This window comes from Thermobia domestica, chromosome 2 (assembly GCF_964235325.1).
Source record: "Thermobia domestica chromosome 2, izTheDome1.hap1.1, whole genome shotgun sequence".
Classification (NCBI taxonomy): domain Eukaryota; kingdom Metazoa; phylum Arthropoda; class Insecta; order Zygentoma; family Lepismatidae; genus Thermobia; species Thermobia domestica.
The window spans coordinates 161,963,536-161,990,890 of record NC_137455.1 but is presented as its reverse complement, the minus strand read 5'-3'; the positions used below and the strand labels follow the sequence as shown (position 1 = coordinate 161,990,890).

The window sequence follows — 27,355 nt, the reverse complement described above, 5'->3', positions numbered from 1 at the left end:
GAATAATAAATTAAGGTCACTGTACTTCTTAAATATATTTTTATGATTCTCACCTTCTCTTACACATAATTTCAGTGTTTTTGAGTGGTCAGTTTGGTTTTCAACTTAAAAAAAAAAAAAAAAAAAAAAAAAGAATCAAGGAGTTAGAGACTTCAGCCTGCAAAAAGCTAACAGTTGATCTCAAAGTTTTGGCTACTGGTGACTAAATGCTTAGTGTGCTTGCCTCCCATGCGGGCCTGTATCTAGGGTCGGTCAAGGGGGCTTAATCCCCTGTGATATCATGAGAGTCACTTCTGAAGCTTTCATGGTGAGGTTGATTCGGTGGTGAGGTTGATTCAATTCCACATTAAACTTTAAAAACTTAAATGCACATTTTATATAATTATTATCAAAAAAGGAGACAATATAATAATCCTCTAAAACAATGGAGGCAAGCTTGCTGGTATCTAAATAGTTCGGGTCGTTTTAGTATGTGTGTTAAATGCATTACTACGTGTTTATTACCTACTTTGCATGTTTCTAATTTAGAAATTGACAAAGGAAAACCATTTTTTTAAAAATGTAATGGTAAGGAGGACGTGGTACGTAAAACTAATCGGAAACTATCGATATTAGTGCCAATTCCAAAGTTTTCTTTCGGGGTCGCTAAAATGAATAATGATACTCCCGACGCCGTTTAAGTGCGAGTTCAGCCTAATCGTCATGGGGGTGAGAACCCTATAAATTGGACGTACAAAGGCAATTCTGTACCAGTTTTCTGGTGTCCCTCCTATTGTTTGCTTCGGAACATTAGAAGTAACTTAACCCCAGGGCTTCTAGTCTGCTTCGGGACTACGCCTATCCTTTCTCCTTGCTTAGCCTGCTTCGGGGGCTCTGACTGGGAATCCTAACCTCAGCCACTTAGCCTGCTTCGGGGCTCTGTTGGCCAACTAACCTACCCACTGCTTGCTTCGGAGCTTTGGGCACCTAATACTAGCCTGCTTCGGAGCTCTGCAGAGATCCTGTCTGCGACCTTACGGTCAAAGACTAAATATAACTAACCTTTGATAACTAGAGAGCTTAATTTGTACAGTATTTTGTGAAAATACTTTTATAGAGAAATTTTATAATAAAATTGGTAGTGAGAGATCGATTCCGGACACACTTTTTTTAACGCTTTACTTAACCTCCTGAGACCCGAGCATTTATTTGTCAAGAACTTTTGATTAAATTTTGTATATTGGGTAACAATAAACCCAATAGTACGGTACATATTTGGAAACCATTTTGTCATACTGCTTTCCTGTTGGTCGGTAATGGGTCGTATTTTATGCAGTACTTTGGGTCTCAAATAGCTATGTATTGCATACAATACACAAGGAAAATTGTATATTTCCCTTCGTAATATAAGCATAAAATATGTATAAATCATTAAACTTGAAATTTACTGCACTTGTTTTATTTTCTGAGAAATTATTCAATCAATGTACCTGGATCAGATGTGTTCATAACCCCAATTGTCTTCTTCCCGCCTTCAGCATACAATAGAGCCATCTATAGGTAAAAACAAAAACCAGCTGCCCTTTGTGCAGTAATTTCGACATTTCTCGAAAACAATAACCAAGATTCGGGCATGTTCTTAAATATTCGTAGCCATGACAGGCGTTCGAAAAATGTATTTTATTCAATACGCAGGGTCTCAGGAGGCTATACCTATATGGGACAAAGTTTTACAATATGAAACATTTCTCCATTATTATTATTATGAAAAACATGAGGTATATTTATGAGAATAATGTAATACCAAACATGAGTTCATTTCATGAGATAATTAATGAGAATACTTAGCTGTTGTCCTAGCCATTTTTAAAACTTCCTTCTTTTCTAATACAAAGTTGTAAAAGTCGCAACAGTCCATTTTGAAATTGTATAATACTTGAAGAATTGCAGAAAGGGTTTCTACCCCCATCCTGTTTCTTTTGTCCGTCTATTGAATGTTCATGAGCGAAAATATTCTTTCAGTATTGCCATTATGAGCCGGGATCGCAAACACATATTGACATATCTTTAAAAATTCAAAGTGATGTTCAGACTTAGTATGGGTTTTGAAAAAACAAACCCACTTCTCGTAGTACTGGAGGGATTTTTAAAAATCTTTCTTTTTTCCACTCCTTTATATTATTACTTACAAAATCCTTCAACGAAACCACTTGATCGAAAAGCAAAGAATCATTTATTTCAATACTTTTCTCTTTGAAGTAAGCAACACTATCTTCAACCTGTCCCCAACTGAGGATGTTCTATAGCATTCATTTGATATTGAAAAAGTAGAGGACAATACACTCCATTTCCTTAGATATTCAATACAGGTTTCCTAAAACTCATTAACTTCATTTTTGAAGTTGATTTTGTCTTGTTGCGTAATTTCATTCTTTTTAAGAACGGATTTTACAGAGATAAAAATTGTTCCTCTTTTCTTTTAGGCATAGCTTTAAGCATGCCTTCCAATACATCTTTGACCTCCATAACACTTGCACTTCCTTCGATTTTCTTAAAGCCGTGGTAGAAGTACTAAGCTGGTTATGGATAAACCATAGGTATGCTCCACTTAAAGTATTATTAGAAAACGTAAGCAAAATCTTTGGAGCCTTCTTCTCACTTAAAAAGAAATCCTTTAAAGTATCAAACAGTTTCAAAATTCGTTTTACTGCAGTTATCAAAGACAGCCAACTAGTTTTGGAATGTGAAAAATAGTACCAAATTCAACGTCAACCATTTCACAAAATTCTTTTCTTTTAGCCTCTGTTCATTTCGTGTATACGGAGAAATGAGAGAAGACCTTGACAACAATACTTTCTGTGTCACAACTTAATCTATCAGCAGCTGTATCTACGCAGTTATGTAAAACATATGCTGGACAACCCACACCTTCAATATTTCCATGTAAATTAGCTCTCAATTTTTTAAACACAATACACTTTCCTTGTCTATTCAAACCACCAAAATTTGTTTGTATTGTCACCACAAAACACAACGTAAATATGGGACATTTTGGCGTCCCGGGAGATTGTTTCGGGACACCGGGAATGGTAGTGAAGAAACGGGACAATCCCGTTTTTACGGGACGGTTGGCCACCCTAACAATTACCAAAGTGAGCTATATTTGCAACAGAAGACCACTGGCGCAAATCCCGAGTGAGATAAGGGGGACATGTCACCCTTAATGTTGGAACTGGGGGGACTGTCTCTCCCAATTATCCGATTTGAAATCTATGTTTTTTGGGTAGAAATGTTGGGATGATTTGTGCCCGATTGCCACTTTGTCAACATGACCTTATATATAATATACAACAGGTTCACCTCAGAAATCAGATTAATCTACCATAATATGTCTCACTTCCCCTCCCCCCCCCTTCCCAGAATAAGCCTCAAATCTGCACGCTTCCCAATGTTGAAGCCAACTCTGCTCCTCTCATCCTTTGCAGTATTGTTTTCCAACTTAATAAATATTTTGAACATCGCTAAAAAAAAGTCTTACTCGCCCCTCCCCCACCCAATGTTGAAGACAGATTTGCGCCGCTGCAGAAGACAATATATCACTGTCTTTCATTCGTAACAGAATAAATCTCTTTCGATCTCACATACAATTAAAATTCAGTAATACATGTCCTCTTCGGATCTCGATGTTTCCTTTTAGGTGTTCCTTAGGTTCTCATAAACACTAATCTACTACAGACTACAAACCTCACTACTGCAGACTTGCCGTAGAATTGACGACAAATCATATTAGAATTGAAATCATAAAAACTTTGACAATTTATTTTATCTGTAAAAAAAAAAAAAAAAAAAAAAAAAAAAAAAAAAAAACCGCCTTAATATGCTTTTGAGATGCAAGACCTGAGCTTACTTTTCGGAAACTGGATTACTAGCAAAAGAATGGAACTTCAGCAGTGCTTAATCTTCAATCCTTTCTCTTTCACAATTGTTTCATGGCATTCACCCAGAAACATTATTCATCTTGCTATTCTCTCCTGTTTTCCATTGAAATCGCAATAGAACAATAACGTTCGATTTTAAACGATGAATAAAAAGAAAACGAACAAAATTTGAGTAGCATTTGGCTTTAATATGAATTAGCAAATAAACATTTGTGTAAAATTGTTTCAATTTTCATGTAAAAATTACGGTTCTCTTGACGGAGTGCGTAACTTAAATTCTCTATGTCTTGCGGCATTACGTTTAACCAACTACCAACTTAAACAATTTATAGAATGTTAAAATTAGCGGTGTTTAAAAATAAATTGCCATTACTTTTTTTTCTAGTTTGTTTTTCATTATTATGTTTCTCTCTAATTCACGTTTTTTAAAAAGAAAAATTATGTCCACGTAAAATAACAAAATACGTAACATTGTATTCATTAGCCGCTGAAACTGCTATACAATACTATACGTTACTATGGAAATTTAAATTTGTTTAGGAATTTACTACGCAAAAAAGCAAAATTTAGAAAAAGCGCTGATATAGGGGCCTATAACTCCGTTTTCAAAAAGTTAAACTTATAGAAGAAACATCGCTTTGTTAATATAGAAGTTATCATACATTTCTCAAAGAAGCATTGTTATCGATTGTCAGACGAGTGTTACTTGAGTTCCGAGAAAAGGATATGCTATTTGATACTCAATTTACCTGCTTATTCTATTGTGGCCTAAAAATGCTTCAAATGGTTTGATTATCAACAACAGGGACTACGACAGTTTACGTGGGTTGAGAATAGTAAACTGTACTTTGTTTGTTTTGAGTTTTTTGTTTAGTTTACAGAACAGTTGAAAGCAATGCAGTATTGATTCTTCAAAATTGTTGCTCTTAAGTTCTTATGGTCTTGAAATGCGTCATTTGTGTGGTACTTGCGCTACATTCTTTGTACACCGACAATTCCTATATAACAATGAGGGAAGTTTGAAGGTTGAGTGGGTACTTAAGTAATAAACATAGTCACATTCCAAAGTCGTTGATGTCATATTTCTTATGTTAGTGACTCACATAGTGCGTTGTATAACCGAAACAATAAAATTGTGCGTGTTACTCATACCATTTTATTTATTCCAAATAGCATTGTGTTCAAGCGAAGTTCTATATCCTTCTAGAATTCTTTGCAAAAACTTTTTTTTTTTTTTTTTTTTTTTTTACCTTGTAAGTGACCGGTTTCGTTCGGTTTCACATTAAGCACGTACACGTAATCACGTATCTGCGACTATAAATTGTGACTAAGCATGGTAAATAAGAGGCTTGATTTAAAAGTAATGCCTACATGACGTAACTTTTTTTTAAAATTGTTAACCGATTTTTAAAATTCTTTTTGTGTCTGATGGCTACATTTGTCCTCTGTGTAATGTTTTCTTTGTTTCCAGCTGTACTTGATGTGCTGTTAACTGACACAGAGTTGAAGTAGAAGCAGCTGAGGATTGTGACCCTGTCCAAATTCATCCTCGCATAACAGCTGTTTACGGCGATACTACCGTTGACGTCAGTACCGTGAGACGGTGGGCCAGGCAGCTGTGATGCTAGTTTGAGGAAAATTTCCCGCAGCGTAGGGAGTTTTAGCACAGTTTATTTAAGGAGGGGAAAAGGGAAATTTTACGTATATGGGATAAAATGAAGGGAAATTTAGCTTTTCAACAGTATGACAAAAGACGGTGGCATTCTCTCCAGAATCCCACACACAAAGTGACAAACTTTTTTTCCCATAAGCCTTCCGCGGTCTGGCTTTAGGATGTCATTATACAAGATAACATTGAGGTAATAACAGAAGATTAAAAGCACAAATGTATGTTGTGAAGATATGAGCACAGCATAATAATCCATAGATACGCAATAATACTCTCTTTAAGCAATATAGGCCTATATATCGTAAACTCAAATTAGGGAAATTTTATCTTAAAAGGGAATTTTTGAGCAATCCTGAGGGAAATTTTAACTTGAGGACCTAGCATCACTGTCAGACAGTTGAAAGAAGCAAATCCTGCTACTCTGTAATGGACGATCCCTCACCCCATCAGATGAACAGCATCGAAATTTAGTCGACGAAATGACGCGCGGTAACCGTCGAATCAAACAGCGACAGATAGACACAGAACTCAACATCTTCCAAGAAAGAGTGCAGTTTGTCGTAACCGAGGTGCTCGTTGTGTTTCGCGGATGCTGATGCAAGAGAACATAGTGCAGAGGCAGCAAGTTTACCAGAATCTGTTAGCCCAGTACAAGGGTGAGAGTGAGATTTTTATCCAGCGCACTCTTGGAAGATGAATCATGAGAACATCATTTTGATCCCGAGAACAAGAGAATCGTCGGAGTACTTCCATAGCACATCTCCACGTCCCGAAAGTTCAAGGTGGTCCAATCTGGATCATGGTGACTGTAAATTGGAATTTCCAAAGTGTGTTCATTGGCTTCTTGGAGCAGGGAACCACGATACTCTCTCAACGTTATGTAGCAGCAGAAAAACTCACCCGCACACGAGTTGCCTAATACAAGGAGGATTGCATTGCCTGTAGATCAAGAAGTTTCTATCAAGAAGTTTCTAGCGCACCCACCTTACAGCTCCAACCTGTGCAGGAGAGAGCACCTTAAGGAAAAAATACTTTCGTTCTGACTGCAAGATGAAAACTGCCTTTCAATTCTGGTATCGACAACAAGCGCAGAAATTCTTCTCCGAAGGAGTTTGCCCGACTAGTCGCGCGTTGGCGCAAGTACATGGAAAGGCATAAGCAGGGGTGCCCATCCCCCCCAAAGCTGATGGCGCACTCCCCCCAAAACTAATAATCTCATCCCTCCTCAAAACTCAAGTCCTCTAAAAACAATTGCCCAGTGAAGCAGTAGTTTTTATAGTACTAGTAATTGTTATTTTTGTTTTTGTTTTTATTTCCTGTAGTAGTATTATAGAATGCTTGTAGTAGTAGTAGGGGCAGTAGTAATTATAAAAATGGCATTACTTTTATTAGTAGTCTTGGTAGTGTACAATACTAAATATGTTCTATAAGGATATTGAAGGGTATAAAAACTTCTACACACTGTGTATGGCACAGGTATTCTTTTCTTTTTCTTTTTTTCTTTTTTTTTTTACAGTTAGTAGTTTAATTTTTTTTTTTACAATATATTGATATAATTCCCTTGTACATGATAAGTAAGACGCAAGTTACAAGTTATTGAGTTTGATACCAAAAGAAAATGTTATCCTCGAAATTAGCCTACAAAAAGAAGTGATATCCAAGAAAAAACATTCCTGTAAAAGAGCCAAGTACGAGTGGCCTTAAAAAGAATTGAAATCACAAAAATAGGCGCCAAGTTCTGGTGGACAACAGTTACAAACACTCACTGGCTCACTTGAAACTTGGCTGTTGTCTGTATGGTTACCACTAGCTCACAATTATGTCAAACTACTTTATAATTTTCAACAGACAACATAGGCAAGTTTCAAATCTAAATTTGAAAGTGATTCCTTGAGTGTTTGTAACTGTTGTTCACGAGAACTTGGCGCCATCCTTTCATATAGTAACTTGCGCAGTACTTCATTCATAGAGTTTCTAAGCAGGGGGTAGGGGAATTCATTCTCAAGATAAAAAAAAAAAAAATCGCATCATGTTCCAATGTTATTCTGACGACAGCAAAATTACTTACTCGACATTAGAGTAAAATTCTTCCCCAATTTTTTTATTCCCCCCAATTTTTTTCTCGATGGCACAACTTGCGCCATTCATCCCTCCTGTGGGCGGCCCTTCTCTCTTAAAGCGAACCAACCTTTCCTTTCATACGGCTACTTGCGCGGTACTTCATTCATCGAGTATCGAAGCAGGGGGCACGGGGGTTCACCCCGGAAAATTTTTGAAAATTAGCTTCTCAAAATCGTGTTTTAATGCTATGCCGACAGTGAAATTGCTAGTTCGAAAGTAGAGTAAAATCCCCCCCAAAATTTTTCTCAATGGCGCAGCTTGCGCCATACATCCCCCCTGTGGGCGGCCCTGGGGATAAGAATTATGTCGAAAGTGAATAGTGTATTATATAGAAGACAAGTGTACCTATTACGTACAGAAAAGGTTAAATGTCCGCTAACAAAAACATCTATGGATGCAGTTCCTTTCGCTCTACCTTCGTAGTTTTGTACGAGAATAAATTTCCTTGATCTTACAAATTTATACAGTATATATCGGCGTCATTTTAACAATTATTTGCAGGGGGCGAATTTAATGCCCGCTATTCAGAGATTAAGTGCCAAAATAAAGGGAGTTCGACAGCTATTATGTTTTCAATTCTAATGTTTAATCTAAACCTCCATCAAATGCTTCGTAGTTTTTGTTTTCCTACTCTCAAAGACAAAAACATTGAGTATAGGCCGACTAAGGCTCCACTGAGAATCTTTTTGAAAAGAAATATACTTTTGGCTAAATTTTGGGATATTTATCTTTATTTAAAGTAACTAAATCGTTCATTATAGTGAAAGATACTTTGTTTCTTTTCGACTACTGTTTGAGAAAACAGCTGTTCTGAACATATTTGACAACATAAAATGATGAGGTGATTGTTCTCGTAATCTACTGTAATTAATTAATTTTCTTCTATGGAGTTCTGAAGAAAACAAAATTAGAATTAAAATAATCGAATTTAGAAATTACAGTGCAGTCTATATTACTCGTTCCTAAAGCTTCCTCCTGACTAAATGGTTATGCGCCTTTGGCGTAGGAGACTCGGGTTCGAGGAGTTCATGTGTTCTCGATCCCAAATTAAGCTGTAGGTCCACGTCTCATATAACTTCGCTGCTGAAAGAGACGCTAAACTCAAAATCAAATAAAATCCTATTTCCAGTTCCTCCACACTTAGTTACTCTACTTGCACGATAGAAATTAGTTGGATTCTTTTAAATATAAGGAAGTGAATTGTTTGAAACAGTGATGATCATTTTAAATGTTCTGCAGCTAGGACAAAATAAGATCCATATTTGGGGACTATTTAATATTTTCCTTGCGCCATGAGGCGACGATTCACTGAATGTGAGTACGTCATACATTTTTTCTGAATCCATGTTCCCATGTACCAGTACATATCATGTTTTTTGTTTCATGTGTCTAGGACAATTAGGGCCTGAATTACGAGCATTTGCAACTAATTCTATGAAATTACATTTTTGTAAAAATCGGCCTTGCTTTGCGGAATGTGCTGTGAACCAAAATATTAAAGAAAATATTCAGGGTTAGCATAAATGTTTCATCAGGTTCCAATACTGTGTCTGTGGAGGCCTTCAGATCTAATGCCGTGATTTCTTTCTGTGGATGTATGTGATGAACACAGTTTTCTACCCCTATTGCCAAGAACAGTGCAAAAACTGAGGTAAATCATCACTGCTGCTGTGATGAACATCGACGGGAACATGCTATTGAACGTATGGAATGCACTGGAAGTTTACTGCTTAGACGTACCGTAAGATTTGAGCATCTATACTATGTACTTGAAACTTGGTAAGCGTATGTATCTCCCATCTTTGTGGGCCTTATACATCTTTCTAGGCCTTCATATACACAGTGTTTTCTAACCCGATGAATCATTTATGCTAACCCTGTATTTACAATCAAGGCCCAAGTATTGTATATTCTTTCTATTATGCTGGGAGCAAGAAAAGAACAAAGCACACATTTTTCATTATTGTTCGACCTCTTTGACCACCAAAGGTCTAAAATGCTGTTTGATTTTGTTCCCTCATTTTTAAAGAAAAAAATAAATTATCATGCTATTAATTAAGTAGAATATAAAAAGTGGACCTACAAAATATATAGTTCACTCTGTACGTTATATTGTCCTTGTCTTAACGGGCGGAGGAAGATAATATTCCTAGAGTGGGGTGGGGGGACACTGAACAATTTCATGGTAATTCACCCTTGTAAGCAAATGGTTCGCAACGAATGGAAGAAACTTTACATAGAATCGAAACCCCAATATGTTGTTCAACACTTGATGCAAGCACTGCGTAATATCTGGTACAGAATGGATGCTACGTGTGTGGAAATAAACACGTGTGTTGTGTTCAGTCACCCAAGACCGAGAGGTGAAACTGAACAACGAAGGGATGACACTGAACATTGAAAAAAGAAACACTAAATCTATGCAGAAATACTAAATGTGTATATTTTAGGAAAGAATGTGCATGTATGATTTCTACAATAAGAACAAAGGAAGAGATTTACTAAACTGAAAACAACATGAATACTATATCTACTGTATATTAATAGCTCCTTGGGAAACGTAGACCCTGTAGAGCTAAGCAATGCTGGCATATGCTCATGCACTGGTTCTGCATCGTTCACAGATAAAAAGTACATTGTCACCAGCGCCCACAAAGCCTACGTGGGCACTTGCACCTTGTTCATTGGATTCAATCACCTATTATATTGCAGATGACCCCAGAGCGTAGTAATTTCGTCCACACAACCGCAGTCTTCTGAGAAGTTCTGATGTGGAGGGCTTGGTAGAGACATCTGTGCAGTCCATCCTCCTTTTTCCTCGAACATTTGCTGCAGGTCTACTTCGCTTGTTTTGGCATTGTTTGCTTTGTATGACGGTGATGTTAACAGTGTAGCTCGTTGCGCCGTTGAGGTGTTCTTCTCTGGCGTCATTGTTTGTGGTACGGAAACATTTTTTTTGGGGGGGGGGAGAAAGACATGGGACTTGACATCGGTTTCGTTTGTGCATTGTCTTTGCAGGAAGGGGTTGCCTCCCGAATTGGACCTTCTTGTGTAGAATCGGTGGTATCTGTTCTATTCAAGTTGTTCGTTCTGGAAGAAGAGCACGATGTTGCTGTGTATGGCGAAGAAGGTTCAAACAAATGATCAGGAATTATATCGGGATTAAGGGGAACAATGCCACAGACCTGAAATTCCTTAACGGCGTTGCCAACCGTAGCAGCTTTTCCCCATGCCTCTTGGAAAACACGTCCAAAGCTGAGTCTGGTTAGTTTCCTTCCAACGTGACAACGCATCCATTTGTTGGCGGCAGACATGGAATAAGCCTTTAAAACTTTAAAAACGCACCGGTCCAAAGGTTGTAAGCAATGGGTGTAGTGAGCAGGCAGACAGAGGAGCTCAATATCACGTGCTTCGCAAAACATTAGAACATCTATACTTTTCGTATGACTATAGTGGCCATTTAAAAGCAACAAACATTTTCCAGGGACCCTGCAGCGCTGAAAGTAATGCAGCCAACGTAAGAATACATCTTTCACATATCCACTGTCGCTCATATCAACAACAGAAGCTGGGGGAAGATCATTGTTCAGATCATTACGTATGGAGGAATGAACGCGCCTGCAACATTACAACACGCAATTAACGAAACATTTTCTCCTTTCTCGGCGGATGTCACACACAATGCATTTGAACTATCTTTTTCTGCCACAACACGCTGTGGTTTATTGTTGAAAGGAAGGCCAGTCTCGTCCACGTTGTAGATGTGATCCGGAGAATTGACCAAGCCAGTGACTTCTACGACTTGACACAGATCAAAATATTCTGTGACAGCTTCCTTGTTGAAACCTTTTGCTCTTGCAAGAGATAGCTGTTGCGAGGTTCGTAACGATAAATCAGGGTGTCGTTTGAGAAATAATCGAAGCCAATCTTTCCCCGCCGATCGCGTCTCCTTATTGAAAGGATGTTTCAGTGCTTTCTTTTCAGCTTAGTCAAATGTGGCTTTTCTTACATTTTGCGATGTTAAAGAGAAACCTTTCCGTGCCACCTTGAGCAACAAGTTTGCCATTTCGTCTTCCTCTTCTTTCCCAAGCACGGGCTGACCTCCATGTGACCTCCTACTGACAGATTTCAGCCGCAAGCGTAACGTGCCCTTGGGTATCCCATATTTCACGGCAGCCTGGCAGAGGGACAGTTTTTTCTTTTTAATTTCTTCAAAGGCTTGCGCCATTGTTTGCTCATTCCATCGTTTGTATTTTGTGCCATTCTCTACTCTCTTGTAGTCTCTGGACATCTGTAATGAAACATGAAGCCCTGATAAGGCACTGTATTCAAATTGTACAATAAAAACAACATAACAACAATACAAAGATATGTTCAGTGTCGCCCTATCAAATCTGTTCAGAGTCACCCCACAACGCAAGTTGTCAGTTAAGTGTTTGTAATTTTGCACAGATGACAGCACCAGTCAGCATGCAGCAGTCAGGCATGACTACATTCCCGCCAAACTTTAATGCATCGACAACGTAGTTCTGTGTTGTCTCTGGTAGAAATTACACACTATATACACAAGGTCTCAAACTACAGTATGGCTATTTTGTTACTTGGTACTTACATTTATGTTTGTCTCTTTTCCTTTCCTCTCCAAAACAAACGTTAGTTCCTTGGGTCGCACGAATAATTAGTTCACCACACAAAACGTCTTCCACTTCCACCACTTTCTACCAAACTCAAGGTGGCGTTCTTCGAGAACAAATGACAAATGTTAATATGTTCAGAGTCGCCTGCCGTTCAGAGTCCTCCACCCCACTATATCATTTTTTTAAATTTTCAAAATAATTGATTGTTTCCCTTCGTCATCCAGTAGTTAATATAGTATCTGTGAGTGTAGTCCTGAATTCGACATACACGGTCTTTTCCAATAATAACCCTAATTATTTAGCTTCTGTCCTTAGATCGCTTTTATCTATGGGTACTTGCTTCGAACCCCACTCCAGTGACTCAGATCCAACTCTAAATAGTAAGTCTTGTTTCATATAGTCTCAGAGGGCGCGGTGACTCAGTGGCAAAGCCCTTATCTCTAATACCTGTTTCCATCTCCGGCTAAGTTAGTTTGAGGTCAACAACATCGTATCCAGGGCCGGATTTAGCATTTTGGCGCCCCTAGGCCCAATAATTTTTCCGACCCCTTGTCTGGTTAAAGTTACTTTCCTAAAAACCTTTATTAAAAAATTATATCAGGCCTATATGTTAATTGCTTAAACACCACTCCACGATGCAATTTTATCATTGCAAGTTTTTTTGAGGAATTTACTTGGTTCTGGGCTTAACAAAATACCGTTAATGTATTAACAAAAGATTGGTGAATAACTTTGGTTTTGTTCAATTTAGCCATTTGGGCAAATAAATAAATAAATAAAAACTCTGTAATACATTATAAAATAGTTTTAATCTCAGAAACACAGCTTACAATGAAGTATTTTGATAACGTGACACAAAAACTTCAAAATCAGAATGCTTTATTAGACTGATTTTTTTTAATCAATTAAAAAAATATGTTAAGTTATGGCTTTTTATTTTTATTTCTAGATATTTTTTTATTTTTTTTTCTCTCGGCCGTGCACCCCCTGGGAGCTTGCGCCCATAGGCCCGGGCCTATTAGGAAATCCGGCCCTGATCGCATCGGTGGGTTTTCTCGGGATACTTCTGATTTTTCTGACATTCTTATTCCATCAATTCTTCCATCATCATCTCTTAGCCTAAAGGATATAATCGCGAGATGTTAAACTAAAAGATTTCATTTCATATTTCCTCATATAGCCTCTTTACTAAAAGGGAAGATAAACTCTAACCAACCAACCAGCCAAAATCATGGAAAAGTAAAACTTGTGCAACAGGCGGATAGAGGCAGGCGAGCATTTAGAAATTTTTGTTGAGAGGGGCCCAAAGTTTGGGGGTCTTTTTTTTTTTTACAACTTTATAACCAATTTTTATTTATAAATTATTCCGAAACAAATTTTTTTTTTTAAATTGCTCCTGTTTAGAAAGTCAATTATGGTCGTGCAGATTGAACTAACAATTTTCTTAACAACAAGTGACATTTCGAGAATATTGATTTCTTTGTGTCAGTGTAGTACGTAAACATTAGACCAGTTATAGTCTAATTGGTACGTGCTGCCTCTCTTTATTTGGAGTAATAAGAAAACAGGCGGAAAGAGGCAGCACATTTCCTTATGAGCCAATTGAAATGACAATATCTTTCATCTACAAAAGATCATGCAAGTTACATCTGGTAATCAATAATTAATTAGTAAGAACGTAATACATTGAAGCAGTTAGTACAGCTCGCGTCCCTCAGAAAGATTCTGTCCGGCCCGCAACATGATTCCTAATCTGATAAATTTAACTCCTTTTTAACACGTAAGAATCAGTGCACCCCAGTTGTAACCAGATTATGAGAAACTTTTAGAAATGTATTCAAAATTTCATTCATCATATTTTCCTTCATGATCTTTCAATCCATCATAGGTTTTTGGGAAGGCGCGGTGACTCAGTGGTAGAATGCTAACTTCTGGTACGTAGTTCGATTCCCCGCCAAGTAAGTTTGTGATCGATAACATCGTGTCCTTGGGTTTTCTCGGGTACTCCCGTTTCCTCCCACAGTTTCATTCCATTAATTCTTCCATCATCATTCACTTCCTTCAATCATCTATCTCCCTTAACCTGAAGGCCATAATCGTGGAACGTTAAGCTGAAAGAGGAATAAGACTAAGTTTTACAAGAATTTTGTAAAAATAAAACTATTGTTGTTCTTAAACTGTATTGGCCCGATCAGACTTTTCTCTTTTTTCTTTGATTCCAGCCTAAAAACATTTGCCGATCACTGGATTAAAATATCATGGACATTCGTAATCATGAGTTACTAGCTTAGTAACTCCTGAAATGCTGAACTGGCTATTCTTTTAGTGACAGACTCATATAAACTAAACTATTGTTTAGTTCGAATTGGAAATCAATAGATATATCTCTGCTTCTACGGAGGTTGGGTCCTCCCCAGAGCCGTCTCGTCCGTGGAATGACTGGTATAGTGGCCAGAGACCCGCTGTCGAGGATCTCTCCATACGAGGAAAGAGTTAGAAACTTTATGGAAAGTTTACTGTTTGAATGCACTTCATTCTTGAGATTCGAAATATTTAAAGATGACGAGTCATCATTCTATAAAACATTTTTATGGCTGTACTACTAATGTCGCATAGTGCATTCATGATGGGATTCAGTCCCACAGCCTGGGGGGCGCGGTGGCTCAGTGGTAGAGCGTTCACCTCTGGTGCTTGGGGTCCCGGGTTCGATCCCAGCCCCCGCCAAGTGAACTTTGTGGTGGACAAACAGCGTGCTCGTGGGTTTTCTCGGGGTTCTCCCGTTTCCTCCCACTTTCTTCATTCTACCAATTCCCTCATATCTCATAATCACCGTCTCCTTTAGCCTAACCGGCATAACCGTGGGACGTAAAACTCAAAGATTTCGTTTCATTTTTTTCAGTCCCACAGCCATAATTTTTTGTTGGGAGGGCTCGAAGCTGTGGGAAGAAGGGTTCCAATAGTAAAGACACTACGTCTATGTAGTACTGAATGAGTATTATTCTGCACCCGAAAAGACAATAAGCAATTGTAAAAATACTTCCATCTATATTTTCAGGGAAAAAATGACAGAACTAGATTGCTTTTATAAGAGAAAGGTACAGATGAAGTATAAGAGCAAATTTTCATGCTGCATCAATCATTTCCCTGTTAAACAAGTAGACCTATAGTTTTATTGAGAAAGTGTACAATGTATAATGAGTTACGAAGTTTTGGGGGAATCCAGACCTGATGGACCCCTTCCCATGGTGCGCCCTTGATGTGATATAACTATCCTTGATATGAAAAATCAAAGTTGGAGCAAAATAATTTATTCAGGCATGAAATTCTCACTTACATAATTGGTTCTGTAATTTCCTTTCGTGTCAGAGGTCAGAAAAGCAAATCGACGAGATGTCCTTGATCCGTCCTATCCATTTATATAAACTACAAAATCTTCTAATAATTACATCTCTGAATATAGAGAAATTGTAACATGAACTTCAATAGTTAGAAGTGTTAAGATGACCGAACGTCAATAGGGCTGTTCAAAGAAGAAGAAGAAGAAGAAGAAACTTGTCTGAGAATGGCAGAGTAGATATTTCTTAACGATCTCTCACCTGAAGTTAGTTATTCTCCATTAGCACAGTTTATAATGGTTAATAAACGATGCATTGGAAAAAGCCACAGTACGTACATACAGTATAATAAACTTATTTCTCACTTGCCAGAAAATAACGATAGTTAATAATACAAATATTCCAGAAACATTAAATTATATTATGATATGAATACCAAAAACACCGAACGAAATTTATTTAATTAAGGCAACAGTTTTTGCTTATGATTTGACACTCAATAAATAACGACTAAGTAATCTTATATTCGTGATATTGTCAAATTAGCATTTGAATGCCCTCTCTGGTGGTTTAGTAGCTAACATGCTTTATTATTATTATTATTATTATTATTATTATTATTATTATTCAAGTCGTTCCGTGATTCGATTCTCGGAGGTAGAGCCTTGAAATTTGATCGAATTACGATGGTTCGGCACGTCTCAGTGCTGAAAGGGACACTAAACTCCAATCCATCCAACCAAGTTAACATTTAAGTACGTTCCATTCAAAACAATTACGAAATTTTAGGATTGAAACAGCAACGAGAGCAAAGATATCGGTATTAAATTACAGTTCTTAGACAGAGATGGATAGATTTTATACATATTAAACACTAAATGGTTCAAATGAAAGTGAACGCACTATATTTCACTTGAACTTTATGTATAAAATAAGGGTGTTTTTTTTTTCTAGCAAGTTGCCTCGACACACATCAATCCGAATAAAACATATAAATTATTTAATGATTTAAATGATTTGTTTATTTTGTAGCAAATAAGCCAACCGTGGCACCAAAATGGTATATTAATGGAAATACATTGGGATTGGAGTGAATGATTTGAAACACTTTGCGGCGTAATCGTATTTTATAATTGTCACCTTGATCTATTGTAGTTTGAATATGTATGTTATAATCAAAATCAGGAATCCCTTCTCGTTAGATATGTATGATGATGCCAGACCAATAGTTTAAACAAAATATGCTGGTCACAGGAGAGGTAACATGTAATAAATTTGGCGAGTATTGTAACTCTAAGGAGTCAAAACGCAACCTGTTCATAACAGAAGTGTTGCAGATTGCATAACTCACAATGACTGCGTGGATTTCCATCTTCGGTCTTTTTCTTTATTCTTCTATTGATGGTATCTGGTCCTTCATTGCTCTATTGATGAGCGAGAATACACAGACGTTAAAATTGTAGCTTGTAGCAACGGTTCTTAATAACAAAAATTGTAATTCTTAGCAGCAAGAATAATAAATCTAGATCACATTGTTTCTTTGAAGTTTAGCTTTGCTGAGAATTTAAGCGATTTTCTGTTTTCAGCACCGAAGCTCCTCCATGAACTTGAGATTTACATGGGATACAAAACACATGTAGTCCCTCTGAGAATCGAACACAAGTCTCTCACACGCAATAAGGCAATGATCACTGTTTAGCCATTATGAATCCAACAGTGGATTAGTGTAAAAACGGAAATTGTTACATAAGCAGATAATGTTTATGTCCAAAAAGCTATGATAAGATAGAAGTCTCAGTTGCTATTGATATTCGAATATCTTCTATTCAGTCCTTTCAGCGCAGTGTCACCACGTGATTTAGGAGATTTCTCGACTTTGAAAATCGCCTCTGACACTGCTCTTGTTTAAGCAAATATATGCATATTTTCACTGACATAAAACTTAATTTATTACGTCCTCTACCCCCAACATACACCCAATATGATTATCTGGCAACAATGATACAAAGAAATTCTATAAATCAATAAACTTAGCAACAATAACCAAATTAACTATATATTGCCTGAGATACCAACATCTAACCTTTCCAAAATATTTTTAAGTATAAGATTCAAAATAACTCCACAGAAGGAATATACGTGTGTGAATTATCATCCGTCTGTAGGGATTTTCGTATCATGGCAATCATTCCGCTCCCATTTGTACGTTATTGTATTTGTTGGGTGTGACTTTCTGAGTAATTTCTTAACCTGACAGCGATATGGTACCGCGTTCACGCGATATTCGGCATTATATCAGCACCTTCGCCGGTTTTTCAACGTCTCTGACGTGAAAACGTTGCCGCTTTCAACCCATGTTAGTTGGGCATTTTTTTTTTTTTTGTGCTTAATTTCAAATCTACTATCACCGCCTTCAGTTTGTCGGTGTCTTATCGTATCATTATGAATAATAACTCCGTTTATATGATAGAGATATAGGTTCACCTGCTGGTGAGATCTTGTTAGGTTCGGACACTATGTTAAACTCTGGATCAATCTCTCTTATAGCGTCGGTAGTGAAAAAGGACGTTAAACTCCAAGTTAGTAATGTGTGTATATAGATACAGTGACACTTTTCTTTTAGCCTAAAAGGCATAACAGTGGGATGTTAAATTTTAAAAAAGTTCACAATACCTGAGATGGCTAAGTTCCAGATGTGTCAAAATCAACAAGTTTCACTGGATATATTAAGGAATTAATTTTACTATCTTTTTCAACAATGAAAAAAAAAAGCCTGAACAAAATGGTGGCAATACTGCTGTGAGTAGCTTACATTGCTCAGACGCAAGGCGTTACTTGTCTATATAAAATATTACTCATGCACCTTCGATAAATTTATATTTTCAATTATTCATTAAATTCTAATGTCAAACTTGTAAACTCCACAAACATTAAAATGTTATTTTAGTGCTCTTATAAAGTTGTATTTTGTATAGCTTTACTATGGATTACTCACCATTGTAACTAAGTTTTTCAATTATATTGTGATTAGTTCATATTATTCTTCACTACTTCTAATTGTTTGCCTATTACTTTAATTTCATCGTTCATAAACAATTATCTTCTCCGTTTGGAGAAGGAGCCATAGGTTCGAATTCCGAAAGGAATACGAGTCATTTGGTCCCGCATTCAGTTATAGAAGCAAAACAAAGTGCTAAGAAAAGGACAGAAAAAAATTAAAAAAAAAGAACATAAAGACTAATGCGCCTATTCATTTTAAATGTAAGCTATTCGCTGATAATGGTCACTACGTTTTACAAGTTAAATTCGTACTTAAGCACTGTTTAATTGTTTCACTGAGATAAAAAGAAGCTTTGCATTTTCTTGAGAAAACAATAATCAACTTTCAATAAGTTTGAAGATTAAAAAGGAAAACACTTTATCTCTTAAGAAAAGTATCGATTTATGCGTGGACAATGATCTCGCTCAATTGATCCCCATTATTGAGAAATATGTAGTAAGCACACAAGTAACAAGCAAAATAACCTCACTACATTTTTACTAAATAATACCTCATCTAAATGACCTCTCAATTAATCAGATTTATAGTATGTTTTATTAATTAGACAAAGATTAACATATTGTGGAAGTGGAGCATAAAACCGGAATGGAGGATTCTATTCTCGGAAGTTCAGGAAATAACAAATCAGAGGTGAAATAATTATAATAGAAACAGAAGCATAGGAGGGACGTAAAATAACTATCACCAATCTAGAATTGCAAAGACATTGCAAGACAAAGCTCTTTGAATAGAACTCGATATTTTCTTCGAGACGAGACATCACTTTTACAACAAATTTTCGATATGAGTCTTATCTCGTGTGAATGTCTATACGACTTTATTCTTCTATTTTAATATATTTGAGTCCTTCATATTACTCGTATATCTGCCGCCATAAACAATTCACGCATTATGAGATAATAAATTAAGGCACCGTACATAAACATACTGTATTTGACACGCTTGAAAAAGTCACGTTTTCTTCTACTGTAACACACAAAGGCACTTTTTTGACTATTTCTGAATCATTGCAAAGATAACGATATAAGAAATAAGCAGGAAAGTCAAATCGTTTTCTGGTTCGTAATTTGAAACAAGCCAGGAAGCTAAATGATAGCTATATATGAAGGAGAAATAAGGTAGAATGCTCGATTTCACTATTATGTTATAATATATATTTTCCGATCCAACACAAATCAAAGAACACAGCTTCTCGATTAAAATTGCAGTGCTTAATATAACATCACATTATGATTAAATTTCCAAGAGTTCCACAAATTAAGAATGTAAAATTTTAAATTAGATTCTTTTTGTGCAGAAAAGTGTAAATAAATGTAATGTTTGCAGCGTGACATATGTATATGTACTTCAAAAAGAAGAAGAAATTCGAACATTACTACGACTCGACTGCACTTAGTGCTCCAACGAAGATTCATAAACAAAACTATGACAAATTGTCATAGCTTTGACAATTTCCTTCTAATAATAACTATTCTATTTCAGTTTACGAAAAGAAAAACAGTCAGCTATCATTACGCAATATTCCAATTTAAATTCAAAATATTCTTTAAACTTTGCATCTTAATTTTTGACATTCTTATCTAGCTAAGGACGTAACAACAATAATGATGCTTTGCATCTTACCTCCCCAGCTTCAGCTTCCCTAGGAACTACCAGCACTATGAAATCAAGATTGATACAGGAAATGAGAATCAAGCACAACACCCTCCGTCGAACTTAAGCATGCGCGTCGTACCTCAGCGCAGCTCAGCTCTAGCCAATGAGAAACTGTCTAAAAGTGCGCTGCGCTCTCGCGTGGCACTCGCAATTGGCTGCGCTCTTGCCTACTTGCGTTTGTAACTCCTGCCTGAATTTCCCCTTATGAAATGCTGAAATTCCCCTTCCTCGAACGAAATAAAATGTTTGTTTTGCATAGATTACTTTCTGCAGCCAATACTATTATTATAATTTTTAACCAAAGAATTGCATTAGAGAAACACAGTATATATCGAACTTTCAAGAAAATAAATCACTTGAGTACTTACCAGTGCATATCGATTTTCAAAAAATCGCAAGAAATTAAAGAATAATTTAACAATTTCTCAGTGAACTTTTATTCTACCTACGAAACATTGCTGAGTAAAGTAGTCTTATTGCGAAGTATTCTTTAATTCTTTTAAAATCAGTGTAAGGGGCCTTCCACATATTACGTAACGCTATTTTTGATCAATTTTTACCTCCTCTCTCCCCTTTGTCATACTTCGTATCGCAAAACCGAACCCCTCCCCATTTTGTCACGAACGCTTTTTTATTTTCGCTTTTTTTCCATCAATTTTGCTTATTTTTGGGGCTATTACATAAAAGTCTAATTTTAATGGCAGAACTTTTCGTTACAAAATGCTATATTCTGAATAAATTTGTAGGCTATTGTATTTTTCGTCAACAAATCAAATTACTGGAAAATGATAATATCGTAATATTATTTTAACCTTAAAAGATTATTTAATTAATCAGTCTTAATTTTTCTATATTTCATATTGCTTTTCCCTAAAGAGATCGCATCCATTCTTTTAGGTCACCGATGATTAGCATGGAGGAAGTATTGCTGGAAAATGCAGGTAAAACAGGATCCAAGGAATTGACATCGACCTCTTCTTCCGAGATCCAGGATGCTTCCTGTATTGAAGATCGCCAGTGTTGATGATGGAAAGATCTCGGCGACCACAGATTCGACGAGACTCCACCGTAGAGGAGCAGGAACGTCTTGTTTGTGAACAAACTTTCGAGCATCTTCTTTGGACTGAAGCTCACTCATTTTCAAATTGTTCTTGTCCTAAATCTGTGTCAGAATTCGAATAAACTCGATTTCTCCAGGATAGTTGAAATCCAAAGGCAAAAGATTTAGTACTAGATTAATATTCGATTAATATTCAGTTTTTAATATCTTATTTTGTTCTGCAAATCGTGAATCGTTCCGTCGCGGAAAATATTATTTGACGAAAAAGTTTCTCTATTTCGCATGCGAAACTCCTTACAAGAATAGATGGATAATGATTGAACTTAAAAGTTTTGAATCATATTTTCAGAAATAGCGATACCAGTGGGAACGCGAGGGTATTTTTAAGCGGAGGTTACGATCATAGTGATGAGCGCAAGAGTCTTGGTCTTGCAGTTTTTGCAAGAGTCTTGCATGCAAGACCAAGACCAAGACCAAGACCAAGACCAGGAATCCCGATGCAAGACCAAGACCAAGACCAAGGGGTGCAAGACCAAGACCAAGACCAAGACCATACTTGCAAGACCAAGACCAAGACCAAGACTCTTGCGCAAGAGTCTTGCACAAGTATGGTACTACTTGATTTTTTATAGAATGTAAAAAGGAAGGGGAAAAATCATTACATCTTTCACGTGAACTTGTAGGCTTCAGTAAAAATACCGCCGGAGTGAATGAGTTCCCAGTAGTTTATGCAATCCATGTAAGTCGATCTGCTCCTGTAACATATAGCTACAGTATGTCGTTTTTTGAATCGGTTGTTCACGAGACGACCGACAGCATAATTCTATGAATTGTTACAAGCTATAATAACTTCAGTGTCTGATTTACTTTGGTCATCATTTGATCATTCACGACGGCCCATGATTGGATTTTGGGAAATCATACGAAGAATAGTTGTGTCCATAAGAAGTGGATAAGCAAAAATAAACTAGAGCATGTTATGGACACGGTAGCTCAGTGGCAGAGCGTTCACCTCTGGTACATAGGGCCCTGGTTCGATCGCAGCTTGTGATCTTCTTTGGTGAACAAACACCCTGTGCGTGGGTTTTCCCGTTTCCTCGTACTTTCTTCATTCCACCATTTCTCATCATCACTGTTTCCCTTAGCCTCAGTGTAATAATCGTGGGACGTTAAAGTAGATATTTCATTTCATTTCAAAACATATTAGTGGTGTTCTTCTTCCAAAACTAAAGAAATGTAGGATTGAACATCGGCAATTCCGTACACCATAGGTGCCGATTACATGGGTATGGCATTGGCTCTGAGGTTCAAGCATCCATTGGAAATTTTTAATGTGTACTTATAAAATTAATATTGAAATAACATTTTCATGACATTGACAAAAACTTAGAGCATGTGACCTCAGTTTGATTTCATAGGTAGATGCTTATACGTTGAATAATTGTTATCAATATAATATATAGCCCCCTTAGGTATACCTCATAGCTAGGATTCAACGATATAACGTTATACAACAATAAATAATCTATATTCACAACTGAGAGTGATTTCGTACTTATTTCAAATAACTTGAAGTTTGATGCCGTTATTATGTATTTCTAACGTAGGTCAAAAGTATTTATATAAATTGAGTTTACACAAAAGACATAAAAAATTGAGTCGTTTTCAGTTTTCACTCAAATTATTCTAAAATATTGGGGCCGCGGTGGCTCAGTGGTAGAGCGTTCAGCTCTGGTGTTTGGGGTCCCGCGTTCGATCCCAGCCCCCGCCAAGTGAACTTTGTGGTGGACAAACACCGTGTGCGTGGGTTTCCTCGGGGTTCTCCCGTTTCTTCCCACTTTCTTCTTTCCACCATTTTCATTCACTTTTCATCATCACCGTCTCCTTTAGCCTAGTCGGCACAATCGTGGGACGTAAAACTCACAAATTTCATTTCATTTCATATTCTAAAATATTAAGAGGTTTAATTATTATTATTTTAATTTTTTCTATCTTTTTTTGGTCAATATTGCAAAACATATTATCATCGTCATAATAATAGCTATTCTGCCATTATTGGCAGGTCACTTGCTGCAGCTGAGAAGCTTCGATGACTGTGGTCCTCAGCTAGTCTCTTCGTCTTAACGTAGCAATTTTCTGTCTTAATATCTTCCTTCAACTACAATCTCCTTCGCCCCTCCCTCTAGCACGTCCCTCATAATACAGTTCCTCCTCAGCCAATGTCCTCCTCTTAATTATATCTAAAATTCTTCTTTTCTCCCCGACTGCTACTATTTCTAACACCTCACTCGTTTTCCGTTCAACCCAGCTGATTCTCTCCTTTTTTCTCCATGCCCACATTTCGAAAGTCTAATTGTTTCATCATTTTTGCGTAATGTCCTTGTTTCTGCCCCATACAGTACATATTAGAATCAGTAAAACAAAATTTCAATATTTAATTGGGAGTTTGTTCAATACAAAGATGAGCTAATCGTGGTTGAAAAGAAAAAAAAAATCTGACGCCTTTAGAGTGTAAAAATAATTTTGCAATTTATGGTATTTCAGTAATCTCTGCCGTCTTGATTTTCTTTCATGCGTCTCACTGTCAGGGATAGCCTCCCCAGTTTGGGAACCAGTGGAGTATTGGATCTGTTAAAACATAGAAATATTACGAAATGTTGTGATTTTTCTTATAAGTGGTGAAGCGTGATCACCCATTGAAAAAAAAAAAATTAAAGGTCATCGCCTATGTTGTACAGTATCATCACACTTACACGAAGGTAAAATATATTACATTTAGAAACATACATTGTATTTCCCTCACTATTGACGCAATGCAGGATTTATTATGCCTTATATCCAGAGTAAAATTTACTTATGAAAATCATAGATTTCTTAAAACTAGGAATGCAATGGATGTACCCGATTGCAATGAAATGAGCTGAGCGAGCTTAAACTACGTAATCATTCCTGGCCATTATGCAATAATAAATGCCATTTTTAATTGTTGACAAAAAAATCGCGTGAAAACTTTTTCCCCATGTTAAGTCTATGCAAGCGTTTTTCGGTGATTATTCCTCGATGGTACATCGGATTTTTGATTTCGACCTATGTTGTCACTCAACACGACATACTCTATCAGCGTGCTAAGTTTTCTTGAGATCGGCCAAACGGTCTAGGAGGAAGCGTTTTTCGGTCATTATTCCTCGATGGTACATCGGATTTTTGATTTCGACCTATGTTGTCACTCAGCACGACATACTCTATCAGCGTGCTAAGTTTGGTTGAGATCGGCCAAACGGTCTAGGAGGAGTTCGCGGACAACCAAACGGCTAACCCGAGTATAAGAGCTTCGCTTCGCTCAGCTCAATCAAAACTTGCAAGACTCTTGCAAGCAAGACCAAGACTGGGTCTGCCGTGTCGTGACAAAACGCTGTAACTTTGGCGGAGAAGTTTTGCGAAAATGAGCCTTAAAGTTTTCATTCGAAAATGTGATCTGTATCGTGTAGAACCAGTGTATCTTGACTTTGGAAACACGTGGTTACGTGTAATGTTACGTAAATGCATGTTGTGTGATTATATTTGGTGAAAACTGATTGGTTGACCATTATTGCCTAGTTACACTGGTTCTACACGATACAAATCACATTTTCGAATGAAAACTTTACGGCTCATTTTCGCAAAACTTCTCCGCCAAAGTTACAGCGTTTTGTCACGACACGGCAGGGGTGTGCAAGACCAAGACCAAGACCAAGACTAGGTGTGCAAGACCAAGACCAAGACCAAGACCGAGGGTTCCAGTGCAAGACCAAGACCAAGACCGCATGTGCAAGACCAAGACCAAGACCAAGACAACCCGGGTCTTGGTCTTGGTCTTGCGTTTGCTCATCACTATACGATCACTAACAACTAACTTCAGAAAAGCTTCATATGCCATAAATGCAATGCGGTGATAGCCACAAAACGGAGTTTCATTGTATTGTAATACACACAGCGTTCGTCACCAGTCATGCTGGTGCCTAGTAGCTTTTTCGAATCTCTTTTGCATGATTCATTTTATATAGGTTATATGTTCGCAATTTCTCAAAACAATAGAAATATTTATTTATTTATAAAAAAGAAAAGAACTGAATAAAATTGTTTAAAAGTTTGCATAAAAAGCTTAGAATAAAAAGAGAGATTATAGAAAATAACATGCGCTACGTATTGAAGGCATAAACCCCCTCCTCCCCTTGTCACATTTCGTAACGCAAGGCCGAACTCCTCCTTCCCCCTTTCCCGTTGCGTAATATGTGAACAACCCATAAAAACAGATGGTCAAGCAAACTTGTCTTTGACTGATAACGTATGGATTATGCAAGCCTTCTTACACGTAAGGTTTGGGCTAGTATACTGTGTATACATATGAAAACAACATTTCCCTCTCCAAAACTAATATTTGGTGCCCTTGGTTGGAAAGCTTTGTATATTATTTTCGTATCTCCTAACAGTACGTCAGTGAAACTTGGCAAATACAGCCTAGTGCATCTTTACCAGCCAGAATCTTAATAGAACGAAAATAGAACATTCTAATTCATTAAATAGTAATTTACAAAGTACTGAAAAAATACTGAGAGAAACTGTGTTTCATTTTTACAATATTTTGAAAAATACTTTTTAACAAGTAGATAGTTCTTTTTCTTTTGAGAGGGAGAGAAAATGTCCAACTCATTTCTTCAAATTTGTCTAATAAATGTTCTATGTGTTAACCAAGTTTAAAACAAATCACTTCAATACACATATAAGAAGTCTCATGATCATTGCAAAAATTTTATAGAGCTATTTGAGAAATATAAAGCAAATTATATTCACAGTTGATTGATTGATTAGAATTGCAATTTAGATATGCTAGTAGATTAACTCAACAAGTCTAAACTAAACCGAACTTTATGATACAACAGGACACAAAGGGTTGTGGTCGACCAGGTTTCAGTGAATCTGCTCCCAACCCATCATTATTATTTTGGTCTTTCTAGATAAGAGTTAGTGACTTCTTAGTTCAAATGACTCTCAAATTGCTTCCGATTTTGGGTCAGTTCCGAAAATAATGCACCCCTACCGGAAACTACTTGGAAATACGTGCATCAAATGCAAGCGCTCTAATTATTTCATTACATGGAAGCATAATAATCAATCAGCCTACCACCTAAGAAAATGTCAATAAGATAATCGACCAGCGTCAATATTCCTAGAAAGAACAACGGCTCTCAAAACATGTAGGCCTAATGTTTCTATAAGACTCACAAAACATGCATCGCCCCTTCCTTCTTAAAGAAACCCAAAGTGTTTATAAGACACTAGTATTTTAAGAAAAAAATGTATAAAATTTTGATAAACGTAGCAAGTAGTCCATTCACATGCTTTAAAATATGAATATTGGTATTTTCAAATGAAAACGCATGCAAATGTAACGTGAAGTATAAAAATTCAAACCTTACCTTTGCAGTTTATGTCATAGATCCACTGCAAATCGCTCGCACAACTCACTCCAAGAACGTTCTATGCTGGTATGATAATGTCTAGCAGGCCGCAGTGGAACGATGCAGCCAGGGTGAAGTGGAATACGCCCTTCTACTTGCGCATGCGTCAGTGCATTTGAATCTTGATTTTTCTCTCTCGAAAACTGCTAATAATTCACTTTCAAAATACTATTATTTTATTCTTCATTAAACCATTTCTTTCACAAATGATTATTGCACTAATTAATATTTGTTTGATCAATTGAAAAGAGATAATTCAAACAGCATATCCGGTGCTTGGAGTCCCTGGTTCGATCCCAGCCCGCGCCGTGTGGACTTTGTGGTGGGCAAACACCGTGCTCGTGGGTTTTCTCGGGGTTCTCCCGTTTCCTCCCACTTTCCTCATTCCATCATTTCACTCA

At 36.9% G+C, this 27,355-nt stretch overlaps 1 protein-coding gene across 2 annotated transcripts in view; it reads right to left on the bottom strand.

Moving 5' to 3' along the window:
- Positions 1 to 26,982, bottom strand: part of LOC145679765 (uncharacterized) — a 175,449-nt gene extending 148,467 nt beyond the window's left edge. The window contains exon 1 of one of the 2 annotated variants that reach the window (XM_081750319.1): positions 26,913 to 26,982. The gene's annotated coding sequence lies outside the window, so the exon portion shown is untranslated. Of the gene's footprint in view, positions 1 to 20,363; positions 20,472 to 26,912 lie in introns of those variants that run through there. The other variant, XM_081750320.1, reaches the window with a different exon arrangement.
- Between the last annotated feature and the right edge of the window lie 373 nt (positions 26,983 to 27,355).